Raw genomic sequence first — 22766 nt, 5'->3', positions numbered from 1 at the left:
TAATTTACTCCAAAATTTATAACAAAAAGTTTCCGAGGTGAAGAAACACCAAGTTAATCTAAGGGTTAACTTGTGGTTTGTATCTCATCCGAATAAGGTTAATCTTCTTTCTTTGTGCAATCGTACGCAATCTTAAGCTGCCCTACAAATGGCCAAATGGGTCAATTTGAATTATCCCTTATATCAAACAAATCTAAAAGGTGAACTAAAAGATTTAACTAAAAGGGAAATTAAACAGGTCAAACATGTAAACTAAAAGAGAAAATGTTCAAATAAGCCACGCTCAAACGAGTTGAAAGTCATCCAAAACGTATCGAGAAACAAAAACAAAAAAAAACCCTGCTAAATCGCTTGATAAAAAAACAAACCTTAGACTACTATTGCAATGATATAGATTTGTAATCGTCTTTAAAACCATTATTTATGAGATAAAAAAGGGAAAAGTTCGTGGTCCTGTGGTCCCAACCTGTTTGGGCTCATACCAAAAGTACCCGTTTTGACATGACATAGTTTAACCCATTACCGAGGCCACCCCTAGAAAGTATCGAGCACGTGTGAAAATACCATCTAGGATAGTCATAGTGCACGGTCCCATTAAGTTGGGTATGAGCCGCATTCCATTCTTCTAAAGAGTTGAAAGGGATGTGAGGTGCAGTGTGGTGAACCATTGTGAAAATGCTCATCTGTAAATACAACACATTAACTTACTTTAATTTAGTAAAATAAACAAAAAACAAAGATTGGTTGGTATAGTTTTTTTTTTTAAGAACATATTATACTTAAAAATATTAAAGCTACAAGATATAGGCCTAAAATATTATGGGCTCTTGAGAAAGAACAATATACCCAAAAATGATAACCTAACCACGGCAATAACCAGAATTTTATCCATCCAACTATCCTCATCTTGTAAATAATTAATGGCCATCCAATCGCGATGAAGGCAATAATTAATGGCCATCCAATCGCGATGAAGGCAAAAATGCAAGCCAAGCTGATTTTTACTCTTTCGTTTTCGTTAGGTTGGAAAGAAAGATGACGACTAACAACTAAACATCCTCTTTACCTAGAAGTCTTAGTGAATATATAGTTGAAGGCAAGATTAAGTATGCGTTGGAAAGGGTGGTGAATTATTCAAACTTGTTTGTTGAACATAAATGTTTTACTTCTATGTTAGATAAGTCTATTGAGCCTAAAAACTTTAGTGAGGCTTCAAATGATCTTGATTGGATATCTGCCATAAATGAAGAGATTGAGGCTCTTCATAGGAATGATACATGAGATCTAGTTGAGTTGCCTTCCGGTAGAAGTGTTGTAGGTTGTAAGTGGATATACAAAATAAAGTATAAATCCACTGGTGAAATTGAAAGGTTTAAGGTCAGGCTATAGTAAAAAATAAGGAATTGATTTTGATGAAACCTTCTCACCAGTTGTTAAGTTTGTAACTGTTGGATGTATTGTTTCTTTGGTTGTTGAACATAATTAGAGATTATATCAACTTGATATGAATAATGCATTTTATACGGTAATCTAAATGAAGATGTTTACATGTCTTTACCTGATGGTTGCAGATTCTGACTGGGCTAAGTGCCTTGAGTCAAGAAGACTATTAAAGGATTTTGTATGTTTCTAGGAAGTTGTTTAGTTTTCTAGAAAAGTAAAAAATAGTCTACTGTGTCTAGATCCTCAGCTGAAGCTGAGTATAAATTCATGTGTGTTGCTGCTTGTGAGTTGGTTTGGTTAAAAACATGCTAGTAGAATTGGATCTTAAAAATGAGTTACCTATAAATTTATAGAGTAAGGTTAACATACAAAAAGCCTTATCATACATTACGTAGGAGACAATGGTAACCGTTGGATCAGAGGTATAATCACGCATGGGACCACATAATCACGCATGGGACCACATAATCACGCATGGGACTATAATCACGCACGTTCTATGATAATAACGCACGTTCTATGATAATAACGCACGTTCATGACAGGACTAAAGTAGCGTTTGGTATGAAGGAATAGAAGGTGAAATGGAATGGTTCATTCTAATGGAATGAAAAAAAAAAACATGTTTGGTTATCATGTGGTAATGGAATGGAGCATTCCAAAGGAATGTAACTGTTTCCAAATATAACAATTTCCATTCGTTGGTATGTGCGTATTATTTTCTATTCCTTCAAAGAATGGAAAAAGATTTATATTTATATTTATATTTATATTTATTAATATTCATACTAATATTAATATATATCAAAAATTTATTATTAACTTTTTACCATTAATATATTATTATTATTAAAGCAATTATATTTTTGTCGTTTTTAATACAATCGTGTTTCGTTACTAAGTCTTTTTTTTATTTATCCAATTGTACAAAGTAATGATTCATTCTATTCAAATATGAGTAACCAAACATCACAATGGAACGGAATGATCTATTTCATTCCGTTGTCCATTCCATTACCTCGTCCATTCCATTCTCTCATCCATTTCATTACCCCATACCAAACAAACCCTAAACATTTTGAGCTTGATTTGATTTTCTTAAGAGATTTAATTTTGAAAAAAATGTTACAAAAACTTTGGGCATTGGTTCTAAAGACCAATTAGCAGATTTGTTTACTAAGGGTTTACTAATGCAACAACATAATCACACGTGTATAGGTATTAACATGTTTAATCCTTTTGGATATTAAACTTAGAGGGGGGGGGGGGGGAGGGGGGGGGGGTTGTTGAAAATATGATACTTATGCTTGTTGGGCTCAAGAGAATAAGGATACGTCCATCTATAAACCCCAATGACCAAATGTGTCCTTTCATCCACCAAACTAGTCTTTTTTTAGGATTAGTTTTCTTACTTGTTATGTAACAGTATTATTAGAGTCAAACTCGAAATGGTGGCTTACAGAGGCCATTCGTGATCAACGAGAACATTGACGCTTAAGTAGAGTCGAATGTTGCAGACCGAAACCACTATAATGTATGAGACTTATCACACATTAAGTAGGTGTTTGTTTTTTCTTCAAACATCTTCAAGGGGGCTGATGTCTGCAGGCGCGCAGACGTTACCCTTGAAGACTGTATGTCTTTTTTAAGAAGATCTGAACTCAGTTTTTTTATCTTAGAAAATAAGCTATGGACCCCCTTATTAGAACATCTTCACAAAAACCCTAATGTACTCCTCCCTCATATACGCTTAAAACATCAGCCCCTCCCACATCACCCCTCCCAGACGCTGCCGTTCCTCCTCCTCCTCCTCCGACCAATTTTTCGGCGACCTCCTTCTTCTCCTCCGACCAGGTACTTCTTTTTTGCTTCTTGATTTAGCTTCTTAAACCTAATTTTTACTTCTTGATTTACCTTCTTTTTTGCTTCTTGAATGTTTATATTTCATTGGTGTTTATATTTCATAGAAGATAATTACATTAATGTTGGATTCGTTGAGCATAAGATTCTTGAATGTATGCAAAAACAAACAGTCTTATATTTTCAGTTTGCAAAGCTTCAGACCACATCTTTAGTTGCAGACATGAAAACAGATGAAATCAACTTGCAAACAGTTTATATCTGCAAAAACAAACAGCACCTAACTGTATGAACAACAAATATGAAATTTATAGACCAAATGAAATCCCTTACCCACCGAACCAATTTTGAGACTAGTTATACTATTGAGGTAAATATAAAATCATAAAAACAACAAATTAGTTCTTTTTTATTTAAATATTTTTAAGGGGAGACTATTTGCACACTTGGTGTGTAGATAGTCAGCCCAAAAAGGGTTTTTTTGTCCTATATGTACACCCTGCAGTGTCGAGCTGTGGCCAAAGCGTAGCGTTTTGGTCCGGTCAACCAGACAAAAACTGACGGGTGTCTGACAGGTCTGTTGACCGGACCAAAACGCCGAGCTTTGGCCGCGTTTTGGTCCTGTCAAGCAGACACCCGGTCAGTCTTTTGTCTGGTTGACAGGACCAAAACGCGGCCAAAACTCGGCGTTTTGATCCGGTCAACAGACCCGTCAGACACCCGTCAGTCTTTTGTCTGGTTGACCGGACCAAAACGTCACGCTTTGACCACAGCTCGACACTGCAGGGTATGCATATAGGACAAAAAAGCCCTTTTTAGTGTGCATATAGGCATTTAGGTGTGCCAATAGGTACACCCTATTTTTATGAACCTTTTGGCTATGCCCTATGAATTGAAGATCACCAACAGACACATGCCCCTAGTTATATTGAAATGACAACAATAAAAACGATCATATTTTGTCTTCTAGGTGGCAATGTAGTATTACTCGGCTAGTGGTCCATTGAGAAAGACAAAGCTTTTAAATATCTCGGTTTGAGAGAACATGTCTTAGGGGATACGGAGTGGGGGTCGGCAAACCCACTTCCCCGATTTTGTTTCAAGTGGCAAACCAATGCCAATAAACTTTGCCGATCAAAGTTTCACCATTTCGGTGATGCTTTACCGATGCGGGAAAGGAGAAAGGAAAGAGAGAGGGGGGTGTGGGGTGGGGTCCATTCCAATCTCAACCAATCACACCTTTTTCCTTTTTTTTTTAAATAGTTTACCACTTCACCAAGTGTTTAAACCATTGCCAACATTTTTCACCAAAGTTTAAACACTTTTGCCTAATTGACATGGCGCGCTCTCATTGGTCGGTTTTTTGGTTTGCCACTTTAAAGTGTTTAACCACTCCTTATACCCTTAAGTACAAATTCCAACAGTCAACATGGATTAATAGAAATTTACCGTTTGTAGTATATAGTTTATTATTCACAAATTTTAAAATTACTTAGAAGATCTTTTTTATTTCAGTAGTAAAATAAAATTAAATAAAACGATTGAATGGTTGAGATCACTATCAAAATTTGTGTTTTCAGTAGAAAATGTTATTTTATACTTTTTGGAAATTGGAAATATCAACTCAATTAATTAAATTGGGATTAAATATAATTATAACTTGAATTGTTTAAGTTCCAGGGTATAATTGTTGATCATAAAAAGAAGTTGGAGAGTGCAGGAGTAGACAGTCAATTCTGAAGGGGTAGCGACACAACTTGTTACCTGTTTACCAATTATCTCGATGTAAATTCATAACACGATTATTGCATTTAACAACAACGTTATTCTGAAGAGGCTTTTCTAGACATAAAGGAAAGTTGAAGGTTGATTAAAGTGTTGTTGGTCTCTTAAAGGTCAAGGGGTGATATTGTGCATTTTCAAAGACCAAGTTTGTAAAAAAGAGTCAAAATTAGGGTTTTGTATTTTATTTTATTTCTTGTAGTCATCATCTTCCCTAAATAGTCCAGCTAATTTAGGGTTTCTTGTGTTTTTGTTAATGTTGATCAGATAAGTATTCTTTAGTGACTGTTAATCTTCTCTTCATATTGATTTGAAGAAATTCTTTCATTAAAACCATAATTTCTTGACATATATGAAACTACTACACTAGATTTAAAAGGTAAAAATAATAATTTATAAAAAAAAAACATAGGATTTTTTTTTTTGTATTTAGACGGACGATTTGTATTATGTAGTGGGCTCACGCCCCACTCCACCTCAATCTAATAGCGTCCCGCACACCGCCCCCACCTTTTGTTGACGAGCGTTACTGTTGTAACGTCCCATCCCATCTTACCCATTAAATTTTACATCCAACCAAATATTTACACACAACCTTTTGTCTTATTTATTTTTAATTTTATTTTTGAGTAAATTATGATTTTGATCCCTATGGTTATATCACTTTTATACTTTTAGCCCAAAAAAGAATTTTTTAACATATGAACCCCTAACGTCTTTTTTCTAACCCTTTTGACCCCTGACACTAACCCCATCCATTAAATGTTAGGGGCCAAAAAGGTTAGAAAAAAAGACGTTAGGGGCCAAAAAGGTTAGAAAAAAAGACGTTAGAGACTCAGATGTTAAAAATTCTTTTTTGGGCTAAAAAGGGTAAAAGTGATATAACCACATGGGCCAAAATCGTAATTTACTCTTTATTTTTAATAACTTTGTAACATTTAAAAACACCTGTTACCTGACGGTAACTTTTTTACTTTTTTTTTAATGACCAACAAAATCAATGTCCGACTACCCGGGGTAACCCAATGGCAAAAGGCGACTCCATACGCCCATGACTGCACACAACGCTGAATAGCCGCAAGTTAAACCAGGAACAAAGACCTGCGTCAAAACGCAGTATAATATTCACCGAAACAATTAAACCTACTAGCGGATCCATCTAGTCAGAAATTATTAAAAGTAGGAAAAAAACCATCAAACACATCTTTGATAGATGAAGAATATCGAGATTGTTGAACAAAAACGAGCTGAACCAAGCTGTAATATTTAAAACACGCGTTCGGTCTTGCCAGAAAAAAGAGTGCAAAGATGTCATGAAATGTTAACAACAAATATACCTGTTTTGATCCTCACCCGATATAACTATTGTTGGAGATAACTTCAAAGCAGCTTTTTTTAGATCATGGTCTAGTTGGGAAAGTTACGCAGCCTCACCCGGGTAAACTCCTATTAAAACAGTTTACCAAAACGCCCCCCTGCGTTGTCCACATAATGCGGTTGTCGCAAGTCTTGTTCTGTACTCCGTGGGGCGACTATGTAATTTGCAAGTTTTGGAGGAAACGTATGCTATTTCGGCATCCTTCTCTGACTTGAAAGCCCGGAGCCAAGTCCACTTGTTATCGAAGCACTAAAATCCTGTTTTGTTGCAGGATGTCCATGGTCATGATGGCATTACACAATTCTTTATTGTTTATCCAGCTGTATAAATAAATAAAAAATAATTAGAATACAAGAAAATGGGCAAAAATAGCACATTAATGATGGATAAATTCAACTTTTATGATCAACTTGCATTGTAAAATTGTAACCAGATATATACACACAGTGTGAGATCAAGATCAACAACTGACGACCGTTTACTTGAGCTAAGCCTACAACAAAACGAGAAACACTTCGCTTTACTAGTTTCTATTAATACATTATATTGTCCACAAAAGAGGCAAATGAGGAACACTAAATGCGTTGTGCAGCGAGGCGCACTAAATGCGTAACGACCGGTGAGGCGTGCAGTGACGGAGCTTGAACAAAAACTCGGGGAGGCTGGACTCTCAAAATCCAAATCGGTAGGGGTCGGACTCTTATAAAATCAATATCTTACACTACAAAAACGAAAATTCGGGAAATTTCGGTAAAATCAACACTACGAGTGAAAAATAGGTGGGAGCCGGGGTATCCCCGGCCCCAATAAAGCTTCATCTATGGAGGCGCGCCTTCAGGCTCTGAGGTGCAAATATTAGGCCAAATTCAGGATAAAAGTCAAGCGAAACCCCTAAAACATCCTAAATGAGCCATAAACAAGTCCTAAACAACCCTATAACATCTCTCAAACCCCTAAACAAGGTATTTTATATTATACGCCTTATTTATAGAAGCCCTCGTTTTTAAGCACCTAGGCTCCGGGCTCGGCCTGAGCGCCTAGGCACTTTGACAACATAGCAATCTAGCTAGATCAAATGAATCTTCTTCTTACACTTTTATAGTGTATTCTTTAGAGAATGAGATCCAAATTTATAAGAGAGACCAACCAAGCTGTGACGCTCTAGCGCCCTAGGATTCCTGCATTGCGGCGGGCAATCAAATATTTTGCAATGAATTACTCTCCAAACTTAACACACCTCATCAACCCTATGATGACATTTTGTATATTGACAAGTAGCATACACAACAAAAGCATATATTTATTATATAAATTGTAGCGTTATGTGCATTTAGGTTAGTGTGCAAGTTAAAGGACTCAAAAGTAGAGATCCATGTGCCAACTTACGCATCATGATATCCATCATACACTTTGCGCATCATTGATATCCATCACACGCCTTGCACAGTTGCACACCCACCAAATTCACTCCAAAATTTCACATCATGTCCGCCATGGGGCTAGAACCCACAACACTTAAAAGACTACCACCTTACTACACTCCTTGGTACCACCAGGCCACAAGCCCTTTGGTTCATAAGTATATAACATCACCTTATAGCAACATATCATTAGTCCAATCCTCAATTTCAAGAATCGATGAATCATGGCATTCACAACAATTATACAAGCACATCTGTGCAGTTAATGTGGTAAAAAATCGGATATCGGTCAAGGACCGATATATGAGATATAGGTTATCGCAGGAGATATCGGTGGGAAATCGGTAATTTTAATATCATGCAGAATCTATAGATGTAGCAATCTAACACTGACAATTCAGTATACTCTCCTACCATTAACAAATTAACCTTTTGCAACTTGCAAAACACTAACAATTGTAGCAAGTAGGTACTGATTAAGACTTAAAACACTAACAATTACGACTTAAAACACTAATAGCAGCAATAAGAAGAAAGATGAATGGTAGGACTAAGATGAAAGATACTGGTATCGGGAAAACCTCGGTGATATATCGGTCAATATTACAGACAATATCGGTACCGATATTTGACATGGGGACCAATAACCAATATATCGGTGATATCACCGATATTAACTTCATAGAAGCACATATCATTGAAACGTAACTTTAAGTTTAGGTATGAGTAAATGTAGGTAATTAGGGTCCTTGTTATCACTTATACCATGCAAATAAAGTTTGGGCTTCTCTCCACATAAACAAAGAGAAAACAACAAAAGCATACTATATTAACATTTTTATCCTCTTTAAATTCAATATGGATCAAATCCCTAAAGCAACATCATTAAAGCTTTCCCTTTTTCTAAGTACTTGAATTGCATAACAGCATAAACTTATATTAGAAAAACAAACACACCTCATGGTCTATCTTTAGCCAAATACATCCTCATATCCTAGTGTATATATGTGTACTGTACCTATATCTACAAATGCTACTAATCATGTGCCCACAATGTCTTTAGTAAAATCCCCAATTTTAGTAAATAATTTTATTAAAATCATGTAAAAAGTCTTCAAGTTACATCAACATTCATGTCTGCTATGCGAATTACTCTATATGCACTTCTACCACCAGAAAATTTCATACAATATGCCTCTGAATCAAGTTACGATCGTTATATATAGAAATCATTGCTTATTCCTTTTTCTTTCTTAATTTAATGGGCAGTAAATATAGTAAAGAACCTAGGGAAACTGTGTCATTTTAACCTATGGTGTATAATGATTTTCAATACAAAACATGTAAGTTCAAAGTGAAACTTAAAAGTCTCAGCAGACAGCAGTAACTACATGTGTAAAACGAAATAACGAATCATGCCACAATTAGTTTCCACAAAGCTAATGAATATATCCAATACAAGTTTGATCATTTATGACCTGAATCACAAGCTGAAAGACGCGTAGATAGAGAACTAAAAGGAAGTTGCAACAAAACAGTTCCTGGTAAATCTTTATTTTGCAAAATAAAGTTAAGGTATGCAATATCTTGAAAAAATAACATGAACATGTTTCTATTTCTATTTCTAGTATCTGTTATGCAGTTCAACTTAAGAGTATATACTGCCATACTGGAGTAAAGTATAACATGTTCCTTGGGGTTTACAAAATTCTTATTATTAATTATGGAGTTAAAACATTAATTAGTTTGACCTCAAAAGTCAAACTGAAGTTTTGTAATGTTTTACTTGGAATGTATCATAATAAGTGGTAAACCTAGGACGGTTATGTCCTTTTATGTACATCTCCCTCATGCTATTAACACCATACTCAATATATACAACAACCCTAGGGACAGAGTCTGCTTCCGGTGAGACCCCGAACTCCAAAACAAACGACAGACGAACAAATAACAACTAAATAATAATAAAAAATAAGTAAATAAATAAAACCACACTCAACTTGTATTATTAAATAAAGTTCCACCGAAATATACATCTCCCCATGCTCTTAGACTTAGGGGTGTGCAAAAAACCGAATTTACTCACCCATAACCGAATGCAGCGGGTCGGTTAAGGTTAGCAACATTTTCATACCCGTCATAACCGAACCAAAACAACATGTAGTAATATCTTTGTTGGATTTTGGACTTTTACCTCATTTTTTCAATATTTGATGTTTTTTTAGTTGATGATTTGTTTGCATTCATGGATTACATCATATTGTTAATTTGTTTTGGTGGAACGTCTGTTTAAACTTAAGGATTATATCGTAGCATTTTGTTTAAATATTTGGTAATAATCGGTATTAATATTTTACATTTTATGCATTTTAAATGCTATGTAATATACTAATATATAGAAATAACATATACTAATATATGGCAAACTACAAGCCTAAACTTTTAGACCCAAATAATGCACAATTATATTGTTTTATTAATTTTTAGCTAGGCCCAAAACCCGACTAACCGAAACCACCATAACTGGTTCGTTATGGTTATGGTTTTGGGCCAAAACCGACCCATGCACACACCTACTATTAGTATTTCCGTTTTGACACTAATACACCTAACTAGATACTAATTTCTTGTAATAAATCACCAAGTCAAAACCATCTTACAAAGAAGCATTTGCTCAAACTTCGTAATTTGCGTCATAGCACACATTAAAAAAAATCTGAATCCAAATTCAGAAAAATTGCCATCTAACTATGATTGCAAGGTCTCACATTTGCACATGTAGATGAAGATACTTTTGTTTACTTCAATCTCTTCCAATTGTGAAATAAATTGAAATACTTTTAGAGGGGTTAGTTATTAGTACCAATTAATTAAATTCTTTTATGTAATTTTAATTGTTACTATTGCCTTCCATACAACTTTCCTGTTTTTTAGTTTTTATTTTTGAAGATTTGGGTCAAGGACCTGGTTGAAGGTAGGGAATTTCCCATACCAAATTATTTTCGCTAACAATTCGGGAATCCACATTTTGGAGTTTTCGGTACAGGTACTTTTGGTACGGTACCGGTATTCTACCGAATTTTACCTACGAATACCGTGCAGGTACCGTACCGTACTTAGCATTTTCGATACACGTACCGGTACCCATATTTGGCGATTGACGAGGTATGACTCGGATCGGCTAACCCGACCCGGTCATCACCTATTATTTTATTATAAATATTCAATTACACATGTTTATTCTAGAATGTTCTATTCTGTACGGATAAACCACGTAACCAAATCCCCAACTTTTTGGGAAGATCATGTAAATCCCTAACTTATCGGAGCCCATCCTAAGTTAGGGGAAACCCTAATGGTAAACTATAAATAGAGGTAAACATCAAAGGTACGAATCATCTTACTCTCGTATACTCTCTCCCTTTACATTCATACTTTCTCCCAAACCGAGACTTATTCTCACGCCTGAGGGTGGTTACAGGAATAACCCCATTCCTATAACGAGTCCTAACGGTGTTCGGTTTTGCAGTCAGCTGTTTGGATCGCCAAAGAGTTGAAGTCCTAGCCGGAGCTTACCCGTAAGGTCAGTGTTTCTTCAGCGATTTTCAGTACCAATACCGAGCTCATTCCAGTTTAAGGCATTAAGTCATGAGATGTTACTAGTTACAACTTATGATGAACAACACCTATATTAGTTACACACCTATATCTGTATCAATTGCATAGCATGCATACATTACAAGCGCATGGCTTAATGCATCTGCATAACTGATAACGATCCACTCAATACCAGCCTAATTCATTAACTAAGTGTTAGGCACTTTCTAGACGACTAACCGATTGGCTATACTTAATATCAAAACCCTTGAAAACTATCTCATAATGGTTTTGTTAGAAGCCACAAACCATGGATCCTTGTCCCTTAGCAACAGATTACAAGTCTGCTGTGACGAAAACTTACTAGATATGATTTACGGTGGTATTGCTGCTGCATCTTTACTCGGAGACGAACAATGGAATCATCATGTCAAAACCATCTTCAACAAAAATACCTCCCCCCCCCCCCCACACACACACACACAACACACACAAAGAGGCTAACAACTATACCGAGTCACTCACATCATGCAATATAGACAAAACTATTCATCAATAATACAATTAATCAACAAATTCAAATACAACAAACGGCAAGACCACTAAAGAAAATAAAGTGATCTCCAATAACCATATATATTTTATGATGAAATTTTATAATGGTTCCATTAGATAGTATAATATATACTAAAGGCAAGAATTTTAGAAACAATCCCATGAAATTATTGACCCAAAACATGCAATGAATCATCTATATTGTATTCTAAAAATCCTAAGCAATATGAAACACCACTAACTAACTATCATCATCACAAAACATTATATAAAAAAAAATTAATCAATAACACACATTCCTAAGATGTCTCCAGAAGAAGCTGTGTCTTGCCCCCAAAACACCAAGCAACAATATTCATAGGAAGACTTATGCTTAAACCCTAAATCACTCTATGAAAATAAACTAATTTTATGGTAACACATACACACTAACCTGCCAAAGAAATAACCCTCCTAATCATATGGAAAGCTTAAAACTTTCCAAGATTTTATTGCATGCATCTTTGGGCAGTCATGTTGTTTCCAAACCTGAAAAAAAAAAATAAAAAAAAAAGAAAAGTTTTTTTTTCTTTCTTTTCTAAACCCCCATTTTAGTGTGACCTGCAATGAAACCCTAGTTGATTAAATCATCTATTTAAGGAAAAATATAAACTTTTAACCCAAAATCAACCAGACCCAGGTTGACTTTTGACTTTATATCAGAAATCATGAAATTACAAGAGAGGATGTAAAGAATCAGATTTGGGTGAAAATCTTTGAAAAAAAAAAACAGTTAAATTTGCAGTTAAGAAAAAGAACAATGGAGAGATAGTGAAGTAGAAGTACCTATATAGTTAATGATTTCAAGAAAACAAAAACCCTCTTCTTGCTCTCCATCAAGAAGAAGTACATGATTTCAGACTCCAAAGTTGAATATTAAATATTAAAAAAAATAAATCCGTATGAAGCACATTAATTAAATAGTAAATCAATAATGATTAATAGTACAAAATTAACAAAAAGGTACATAAAATTCATATAAATATTCTTACCTAAAGTACCCAACATCATCTTCTTCTTCACCTTCTTCATTTGAATCTCATCCAAGTTTCCATTTTTACACTTCAAGAACCTGAAAAAAGAGTCAAATTTGTTAATTATATAGAAAGATGTGTAACTAGTCAACATAACTTGCAGCCTTTCCCAATGAATACAGTGATGGTGGTGGCAGTAGATTGTGGTTATTGTGTCCAGGTGTCACTACTTTTTCTGTAAGCTTCAATTCTCCCTTATCCACTAAAACACAGTACACATAAAATGATTATAAAAACACATAAAATTCAAACAAAATAGATATAACAACACAACAATAACAACTTATGTTATAAGTTATGTTACTGTTGTTGTTGTTGTTGTTGTTCCACTGGCTTTGTGAGTTGAGCTAGCTAGCTGACAGAAGAGAAGTGAGCACATGCAGAATCCCAACAAATGTATACAATCTATACAATTGGTTGCATATGCTCACTCTCTTCTGTCAGATTTCTTCCATAATCTCACCCATATCCTGTAATAAATCAAAAAAAAAAAAAAATCATAAAAATAATAAAAAAAAAACAAGATCAAGATCAAGAAAAGATATCAGATCTGTAACACTTAAAATGGATAAAAATCCCATTTTTATACTAACAAAACACATAAGATGAAAACAAAAACATACCCAATTACCCATTGGTCCACTAGAGCAGCACTAGAACAACAAGATCAAGAAACCTAAATGATTAGTGTGTGGCGTTGACTTTTCAACTTTACAGCTTTTCAAACAAAGATAAACAAGAACAACAAAAGTGTAGTGAGTTTGAGGTTATTCTTACTTGTTGAAGATGAAGCTTAACCAATATATATAGATATATAAATGATAATATTCATAGGAGCATTTCATCGTACATGTGGTGGGGGGAGAGTGAAGGAGAGAGAGACAGCACAGATTAAACAACACCGGCCATGTGGGTCTCGCACGCCCTTTTGGTAAATTCATGGTATTAACGTCGTCAGCAAATTAAATAATATTGAAACAAGTGATTGGGAAATGAGAAGTGGTTGTCGATATGGGATTGGTGGGTTGGGGTGAACGGAGAAGATTAATAATAAGATAATAGTAGTTGGAATCCGGTGAGATTGATTGGGATATGAGGGGCCCCTTTTGCCTGTGCTGTCGCCGGGAGGAAGCCAAAGAGTTTGCATAATAGAGGAAGACCCTTCATGTTAGGAAAACATGTGTACTAACCACAACCTTGTTGTATGTTTGGAAATTAAACGTGTGTTTTTAAGCTTTGGATATAATGGTTACAAGATACATGAGTTTTTAAAATCTATTGGTTTGTTTTGTAGTGGGGAATGGAGTCAATAATTACTTTATACTGTTTGGTAGGCATGAAAAAATAAAGAATAAAATTTGTGGTGGGTGGATGGCGGAGGCGGTAGGTGGTGGTGGTGGTGATGGCAGTGGTGACGGTAGGTGGTGGTGATGAATGGTGAAAGAGAGAATGAAATGAAAAGATAACATGGGAGTGAAGGGGATGAATTTGAGGTGTTTAGAAGGAATGTAATTCTATTCCATGGACTAACCAAACAACCATTTTTCGCATTACCTCACGATGGTCAATTCCATTCCGCCATCAATTTTTGGATGCTAAACAATACCAAAGATAATTAACTAAATGAGTCATGTTGTATATGCATACCAAAGGGTTGTGGCTTAGGCTATTGGTTATGGTTTGTGAATGTGAATATGAAGGTGAAAGATATGTGATATTGGTGGAGATGTAGTCACATTCACTATTTACTTGAGGGATGTTATGGTTAGTGGATGTGAAAGTGACTAAGTTGTGTGATTTCATTGGCTTATTTATTGAAAAAAAAAATGTTTCATCTTTCACTCACGTAACCATCGAAACAAATTCACGGTCACGCCAGGTAGGGGTGGCGCGGTGTGCTTGTGGCCGTGGCGAGTACGTGGCACTCTCTCCTTTCACATACATGGAATATAATAGATGGTTTTAGCGGTACTAAGGTATTTTGGATATGTGTTCCTCCGTAGGTGGTTGAGAGTTCTATTTCGATGATAAACATCGGTATAAATCTAAAAGTAAATTAGTGGTGTTATATACATATATATAAATGTTTGTTTGTCTTATATTGTTTAAAAGCGCTAACATTGGAGTCTCCATCTCCAATTTTTAAAGATTTCTCATATTTTTCTTCTGCACTAAAATCTCCATAATTAAAATATGAAGATTTTGTTATAGTTAATCTATATATATAGATTTATTATTAGAGCATTCACAGTAGGCTCTCACTCTCTATCACTATAATTTAACTAAAATATATTTTTTCTTTAATTTTTTCTTTGTTTTTTAACAACCTCCAACTTCAAATTCTTTATCTCTATTTCTATCTTACTAACATCAATTTGTCGGTTCACTCCGATTTATTTTTAAAACCAAACAAACACATAAAATTAGCAAACTTCATAATCACTTTGTACATTTTTGTAAATAGTCTAACTAATCGAACAGGTCGTGTGACACTGACCACATGCTCTTCGTGGATACGATACCCAACTTACCCTAGCTACCTAGGTTAATTGGATTTTTGACTTATCGTGACGACAAAGTCACCGGGACGTGAAACGGGTAAGTCAGGTATCGTATCCACGAAGAGCATGTGGTCAGTGTCACACGACCTGTTCGATTAGTTAGACTATTATTCCATATATAAATTAGCAACTTTCTTGTGCATCATGACTTGTACATCATGCTTTAGAACTTTTTCAAACAAAAAAAAAGCTTCATTTTCCACTTTAAACCTTAAAGTTTTTTCTTTTACATTTTAATCAATTTCAAATTTTTACCTTTTACACAAACTTTTTCATCTTTTGTGATTTAACACAACACTTTATTATTTACAACTTTGGTCCCCCATACTTTTTGTCTTTCGTAAATATTTCGTTTTACATTTCGTTCTAAATTTTGCGAGTTAACATGTCGTAGCATGCATGTGAGGTTCAATGTTTTTTGCTCTATTTTTCCATATTTGACAAACCCATCACAACGCGTCCATTTTTTCCCTTTTGAAAAGTTCGTCGCAACGGGCGGGTCCTAGATCGACTAAGTTATTATTTTCTACGTTTTACGTTTCTGATTAATTTCTCCGCATTAACAAACTGTAACGGGTGTGCGTGGTTCAACGATTTTAGTTTGCTTTCCATTCAGTGTAATTTTTACCATTTTATCTATTTTATTTTTACGATGTTGAGAGTCGATGTTGTTGTGGCATTGGTGCTACTTGGCACGGTTTTACGAACGTTTTTAACCTATTAAATTTTTTACTAATATTTTGTTTCGGTTTACCCCTATACTTCCTTTACTTAAAAACTATTTTTTACATGCATATTTTATGTACGGGTATGTATAAATATGATTTGTTCTACATTCCAACGTAAAAATTTTTTATAGACGAGTCAGGTCAAATATAATACGTTTTCGTTTAAAGAAACCATTTTTACGTGCATATTTTTATGTACGTTTTGGTATAAATTCAAGTTGTTCTACGTTTCGACGTAAACTTTTTTGGGAAATGATTCAGATCAAATATAATATGTTTTCGTGTTTATTTTATGTATGTTTCGTAAAGTTTGTTTTGAACCGAGTGGAGTCAAATTATGGTTTCTTTTTCTTCCCTTTTTCCGAAAGCTCTGATTAATCCCTTTTGATTACATGTGCATATTTTCCTTCATACTCATTACGTTTTCTATGTACATATAACACGTTATGATTGTTCGATATGAATTTGATTTACTTTACATTTGATCCAATCACAATGCTTATACAAGTTACATTGAGTTCAACTGGATATGTCGAAATGTGTGTTTTCATATGGTTAATGCATCATATAACGTTTGGACTAATCCATTCAATGTTTACGATGTACCCGCGCCGCAACGCGGGCACAACACTTTATTATTTACAACTTTGGTCCCCCATACTTTTTATCTTTCGCAAGTTTTTCATTTTACGTTTCGTTCTAAATTTTGCGAGTTAACATGCCGTAGCGTGTATGTGAGGTTCAACGTTTTTGCTGTATTTTTTCATATTTGGCAGACCCGTCGCAACACGTTCATTTTTCCCTTTTGAAAACTTCCCCGCAACGGGCGAGTCCGAGATCGACTAAGTTATTATTTTGTACGTTTTACGTTTCTAGTTAATTTCTTCGCATTAAGACACTGTAACGGGTGTGTGTGGTTCAATGATTTTAGTCTCCTTTTCGTTCAGTGTAATTTTTACCATTTTATCTATTTTATTTTTACGATGTTGAGAGTTGAGGTCGTTGTGGCATTGGTGCTACTTGGCACGGTTTTACGAACGTTTTTAACCTATTATTTTTTTTACTAATATTTTGTTTCAGTTTACCCCTATACTTCCTTTACTTAAAAACTATTTTTACGTGCATATTTTATGTACGAGTATGTATAAATATGATTTGTTCTACATTCCGACGTAAACTTTTTTTACAGACGAGTCAACTCAAATATAATACGTTTTCGTTTAAAGAAACCATTTTTACGGGCATATTTTTATGTACGTTTTCGTATAAATTCAAGTTGTTATACGTATCGACGTAAACTTTTTTGGGAAATGATTCAGGTCAAATATAATATGTTTTCGTGTTTATTTTATGTATGTTTCGTAAAGTTTTTTTCGAACCGAGTGGAGTCAAATTATGGTTTCTTTTTCTCCCTTTTTTTCCGAAAGCTCTAATTAATCCCTTTCGATTACATGTGCATACTTTCCTTCATACCCGTTACGTTTTCTATGTATTAGTTGGGTCACATATAATACGTTATGATTGTTCTATATGAATTCCATTTAATTTACGTTTGATCCAATTACAATGCTTATACAGGTTACACTGAGTTCAATTGGATACGTCGAAATGTGTGCTTTCATATGGTTAATGCATCATATAACGTTTGGACTAATCCATTCGATGTTTACGATGTACCCGCGCCGCAACGCGGGCGGGTCTTAACCCTAGTTTACAAAAATGTACAAAGTGATTATGAAGTTTGCTAATTTTATTTGTGTAACACCCCGTGTTTTCGAATGTCAAAGTCAAAGTCCAAGTCAACTTTGATTTCTTTGACTGTAACTAGTCGATTTTGTGTTTTATTTGTATTATGTGGAGTAAGTGTTGTCTAATGATATGATCGAATGTTTAATCAAAGCGGCCGATTTACGACTGTGAATAGTAGGAAGTAACAATGCGATAAAGTTAATCAATCAATAATCAAGTTAATCAAATCAATCAATCGAACTCGAGACTCGAAGCTCTGCTAAACTGGTGTGGTAATGCTTACGTGTGTGTGTGCCTTATGTGTTGCTTGTGCATGTTTACTTTACGTTTTGTGTGGTATTCCATCGACTCAATCAAAACTCGAATTGAAACTCGAAAAGCAATCAAACTCAATCGAAACCGACATCGAAACGTGACTTATAGATGATTGTATGTTAGATATAGTCCCAACTACTGAAAGTAATTTGACTAGGAACTCTATCGTATTCGTATCATCGTCCATCGAAGCCGAAACATCGAAAATCGTCGCGAAATACTCAAAGGGGGTCGCGGATCGAACAGGAGGCATCCTGATCGAACAGGCCAGCCGATCGGCTAGCATGTTCCTAGCCGATCGAGCAGACCATTCGATCGGAGCTCCTGGCCGATCGGCTGACACTTTCCTCTTTTGGAGCTTATAAATAGCCTTTTCATTGTCACCCTTACTATTTTTGGAAAGCTCTGACCGAACCAGCCTTGTTCTTCACCTTTTCTCAGATTTCACTCAACTCCGGTAAGTTTTCACTCTAATTCTTGTACGTTTTTTATCATTACATGATTCTACACCTTTCTATCTTTCAAAACTTGATTTATAACCGTGAAATCACCAAGATCTAAGTGTTCTTGGGTGATGTCATCATGGTATTCTTGAAGAACATCAAACTTTGGCCTCATTCAACCATGAATAGCTTAGATCTGACCGATTTCCACATAAACAAACTAAGATTTGTAAGAATCTTAGCATTTTTATGAATGATTTCCAACTTTCTTCAACCTTTTACACTCGAAACCTTAAAACCGATAGAAACGGAGCTCGAACCGGCTAACTAATCACTCTAACAGTTAGGAGGTTCAAGATTCGGATTCTATCTACAAGGTTCACCGATTTCGGGTTAAACATCAAACTACCGTTCCGAACAGTTCACCGACCGGACTTGGGTGATTCCTGTCCGAACCGGTGCAACAAGTAAGAACCCACGTTCTACGGTTTAACTCGCTATCAAAATACCTTAAAAGCATGACAAATAATCAAATAGCCAAGTGTTAGACGAAAGGCTGACCAGGTCAGAATTGCTGGCCGAACGGCTAGGCTGTTCGAACAAACAGCCCAGCTGATCGAACGTACCAGCCGACCGACCGGGCCAGCCGATCGGCTAGCACATGGTCCCACACTTTTCAAACTTCATGAAGTATGCTATTGACGAAGTGATGTTCGATCGAATATGCTACTCGATTGGTAAACATTACTCTTCGGATCATGAGATACTATGCTTCAACACTTAATCAATTTTGCAACTCGTTCGTAGTACGGAATGCCAGCCGATCGAACAGGCTGTTCGATCGAGTGACATCCTGCTGAGAACTACTTCTGAAGTTCCTAACCGATCGGTTAAGCCGGCCGATCGAAGGCCGTTCGATCGATCGACCTGAAAGGTAAGAACATTTCAGTGTTCTCAAATACTACAACGAAAACTTCAAAAGTTCAAACCATCATACACAAACGCATCAGAGGAAGAAACAATCCACTCGAATGGGCTAGCCGATCGAGCCTACCGACTGTAACGCCCTGCGTTTTCAAACACCCTACATTTAGAAACCTTACGTGAAATTCTATCTTTGGAAATCTTGTGTTCTTATAACCATTCTTTCATCGTAATCGTTGTAAAATACGGAACTTGCTTCGTAAATAAAACTTGTACATTACACTTTTTACCTAGTTAAATCATGTTTTATTTCATATTTCACCTTGTTACAAGTTAGGGGAAACATTGTTGCATATTATTACACAACTTAATTAACAAAATTACTCATTATAATGTTTTAAAAAAATAAAAAAAATAAAGAAATATGGCAGCCCAATTCAGCAAAATTCAGCCCCATATAGTTGGGTTTTGTGGGCTAGTTTCAAGGTGTAACCCCTTCTAAACACTTCCAAAGCCCAACCCATTGAAACCCCAATCCTTCCCCCTATAAATACCACTTATAACCAGCCTCCCTACCACTTTTGCAACCCTAAAAACTCACAAAACATCCACCAAACCGTAGCTGAAAGCAAGGGTTCGAGTAGATTGACACCCCTTCACGAAAATGAGCATAACTCACTCAATTCTTATCCGATTCACTCGATTCTTTTTCCTACTTGCTTGTATAATCATGGGGTTCGATTCCTAGACTTCTCCTTGGAGAAATCAGACCTGGAAATGCCCCGAAATCGTCCATAAACTTTCTGTTTGTTTTTATGTTCATCAAAAACTTGTTTAAACCTATGTAACTTGTGTTCAACACATCTCATACCTATGTCCTAATGCTTACAACTTATCCCATGGTTGGTTAAGCTTAAAAACAAGGTTGAGACATTTAAAATCAGAGGATTAAACCTCATAAACTTGGTGTTTTGTTTAGGGTTTCAACCCACAAATCATGTCAAACATAGCCTTTGATACATGAGTGATTATGGAACAACTTGGGTTGTCCTACATACAATCCTCACATGATTTGATGATTTCTCAATAGTTAGGTTGTTTATGTTATTGTGCAAATCCTAGTTCGTGACCCTCCTTGGTTGTTGTTACACCAAGTGAAGTGGTGAACATTCAAGGGGTTCCTAAATGGAAGCATGTCCTTCCTACCCCATACATGACATCTATGATAACACGAGGTGCCTAAATGAAGATTCTAATCTTCTACCTCCTACTTGAATTATTGGACTAAATAATATGTAGTACTTAACCTAGATATATATATACACTCATTCGAACCTTTAATATTGAACTCATGTTTATATGTTAAAGTAGTAGAACATCACCTAAGACCTAAACCTTGTTGTGATTCTTATGGGTGTTCAACTCATGAAAATATTATCATAACCCTTGTGGTTACCAAGTGTCATACAAGTGTTATGGGTTGAAGATGATTACTTTCACATGCTATTCTCATATCTTACTTTTATGTTGTTTTTAAATACCGAATCTCGACTCTAAGCATACATGAACTTTAACCCTACACATTCAACCTTCTAACCTCATCAACTCGTCAACAATTGGATAATCGGAAAACATATGCAAACTTTGTGAGTATACTCGTATTCCCCCTTTTTACTTTTATCACTTTTGGGGTGTAACATGTTTACCTATTGAAACTTACACATGAACTTTTGTCTAAACACATGAACATTCCTATAACATGCTTGTATATGTGATGGCTTGATACTTTAAATTTGGGTGATTCTTATGTGTAGAACTTATCATTAACTTCGTACGAGCCAAACCTTGACATATGTAGCGCTATAGGATTAACGACCCGCCTCTACTGAAACTTTGGTTATGTCATGAGCAAGTTGCGTTTTCTTGGTTTGATATGTTAGACATATGCCATATTTAATGTTTATCTTGAATCGCATGCTTGCTATGAGGGATTGTTCACACTTTTATCTTATGCTATGTACGTACCAAACTTGTATACTCGCCTTTGCTTTTGCATTGAACTGTATTTTTAAACATGTTACAGGTTGATGATGACGATGCTAAGAAAAGAAGTAGCGTTGATGCCTAGATACACATATAGACGTTAGGGTTTAATATGTTGTATCAAATTTTGTTATGTTATCATGTTGTTATGTTAAACTTGTTGTATTTGAATTTCTTGTAATGTTGACTATTTGAAGTTATGAAATGAAATGAAATTTGGAATTTCTAAATATTGTCACAAATAGCGTTATGATGTCTCTAGCAATCTTCACACTTCGTCTCATCCCGATGTTTCCGCCATTGGTTGGGGTGTGACACCGACCGATCGAACAGGACTGTTCAAACGGACTTTCAAGCCGATCGAACAGCCCGTCCGATCGAACCTGTTGTTCGATCGACCAGGCTATTCGATCCATTCACACTTGTTTACATTCCGCGTTACTCATTGTTGTGCTATCGAACTATTCAGGCTAACCCTACTCTCAGCGCTCCCTTCAATCCATAACCAACCACTGTGAGAATACTCGAACCCTTTTTGCTTTAGCACTTTTGGGTGTTACATACGTTACCTATCAAAATCACAAATCGAACACACTATTCAAACTATTTGAACGCTAACCGATTGCATGTATTACGTGACTAAATGTATGCTTGTTGTTATGTTTACACGTGGAATGCTGTCTACCTGCCTTAGCAACGTAGTACTATAGTTTGGACTCAGCACCCGTTCACACGGGAGTTGTTAAGGACAATTACTTGCATGGATTACGATGGTAATCATGTATTGCGAACTGTCTCGGACAGTCAACCCGCAGTCGTTGGTATCGATAGGTCCATGTCGATAATTAACATGCATCATTTCCCTCTGTGTACGTGCTGGTTATGCGTAAACTA

General features: G+C 35.6%; 1 long non-coding RNA gene across 4 annotated transcripts; it reads right to left on the bottom strand.

The window, feature by feature from the left end:
* Positions 1-6272: 6272 nt before the first annotated feature.
* LOC110893936 lies at positions 6273-14286 on the bottom strand. Of its 4 annotated transcripts, none has more exons than XR_004874401.1 (5): positions 13887-14286; positions 13733-13762; positions 13068-13579; positions 12470-12636; positions 6273-6783 (listed from the first exon to the last, which is right to left on the bottom strand). It is a non-coding gene; the product is annotated as an uncharacterized LOC110893936 (long non-coding RNA). The 4 variants fall into 4 exon arrangements; XR_004874400.1 differs by having other exon boundaries at positions 13733-13826; positions 13960-14286; XR_004874402.1 differs by having other exon boundaries at positions 13960-14286.
* Positions 14287-22766: the final 8480 nt, after the last annotated feature.

The sequence above is a fragment of the Helianthus annuus genome, chromosome 12 (assembly GCF_002127325.2).
Source record: "Helianthus annuus cultivar XRQ/B chromosome 12, HanXRQr2.0-SUNRISE, whole genome shotgun sequence".
Taxonomy (NCBI): Eukaryota; Viridiplantae; Streptophyta; class Magnoliopsida; order Asterales; family Asteraceae; genus Helianthus; species Helianthus annuus.
The sequence above is the reverse complement of the archived record's forward strand: the minus strand, read 5'-3'. Positions and strand labels throughout refer to the sequence as shown.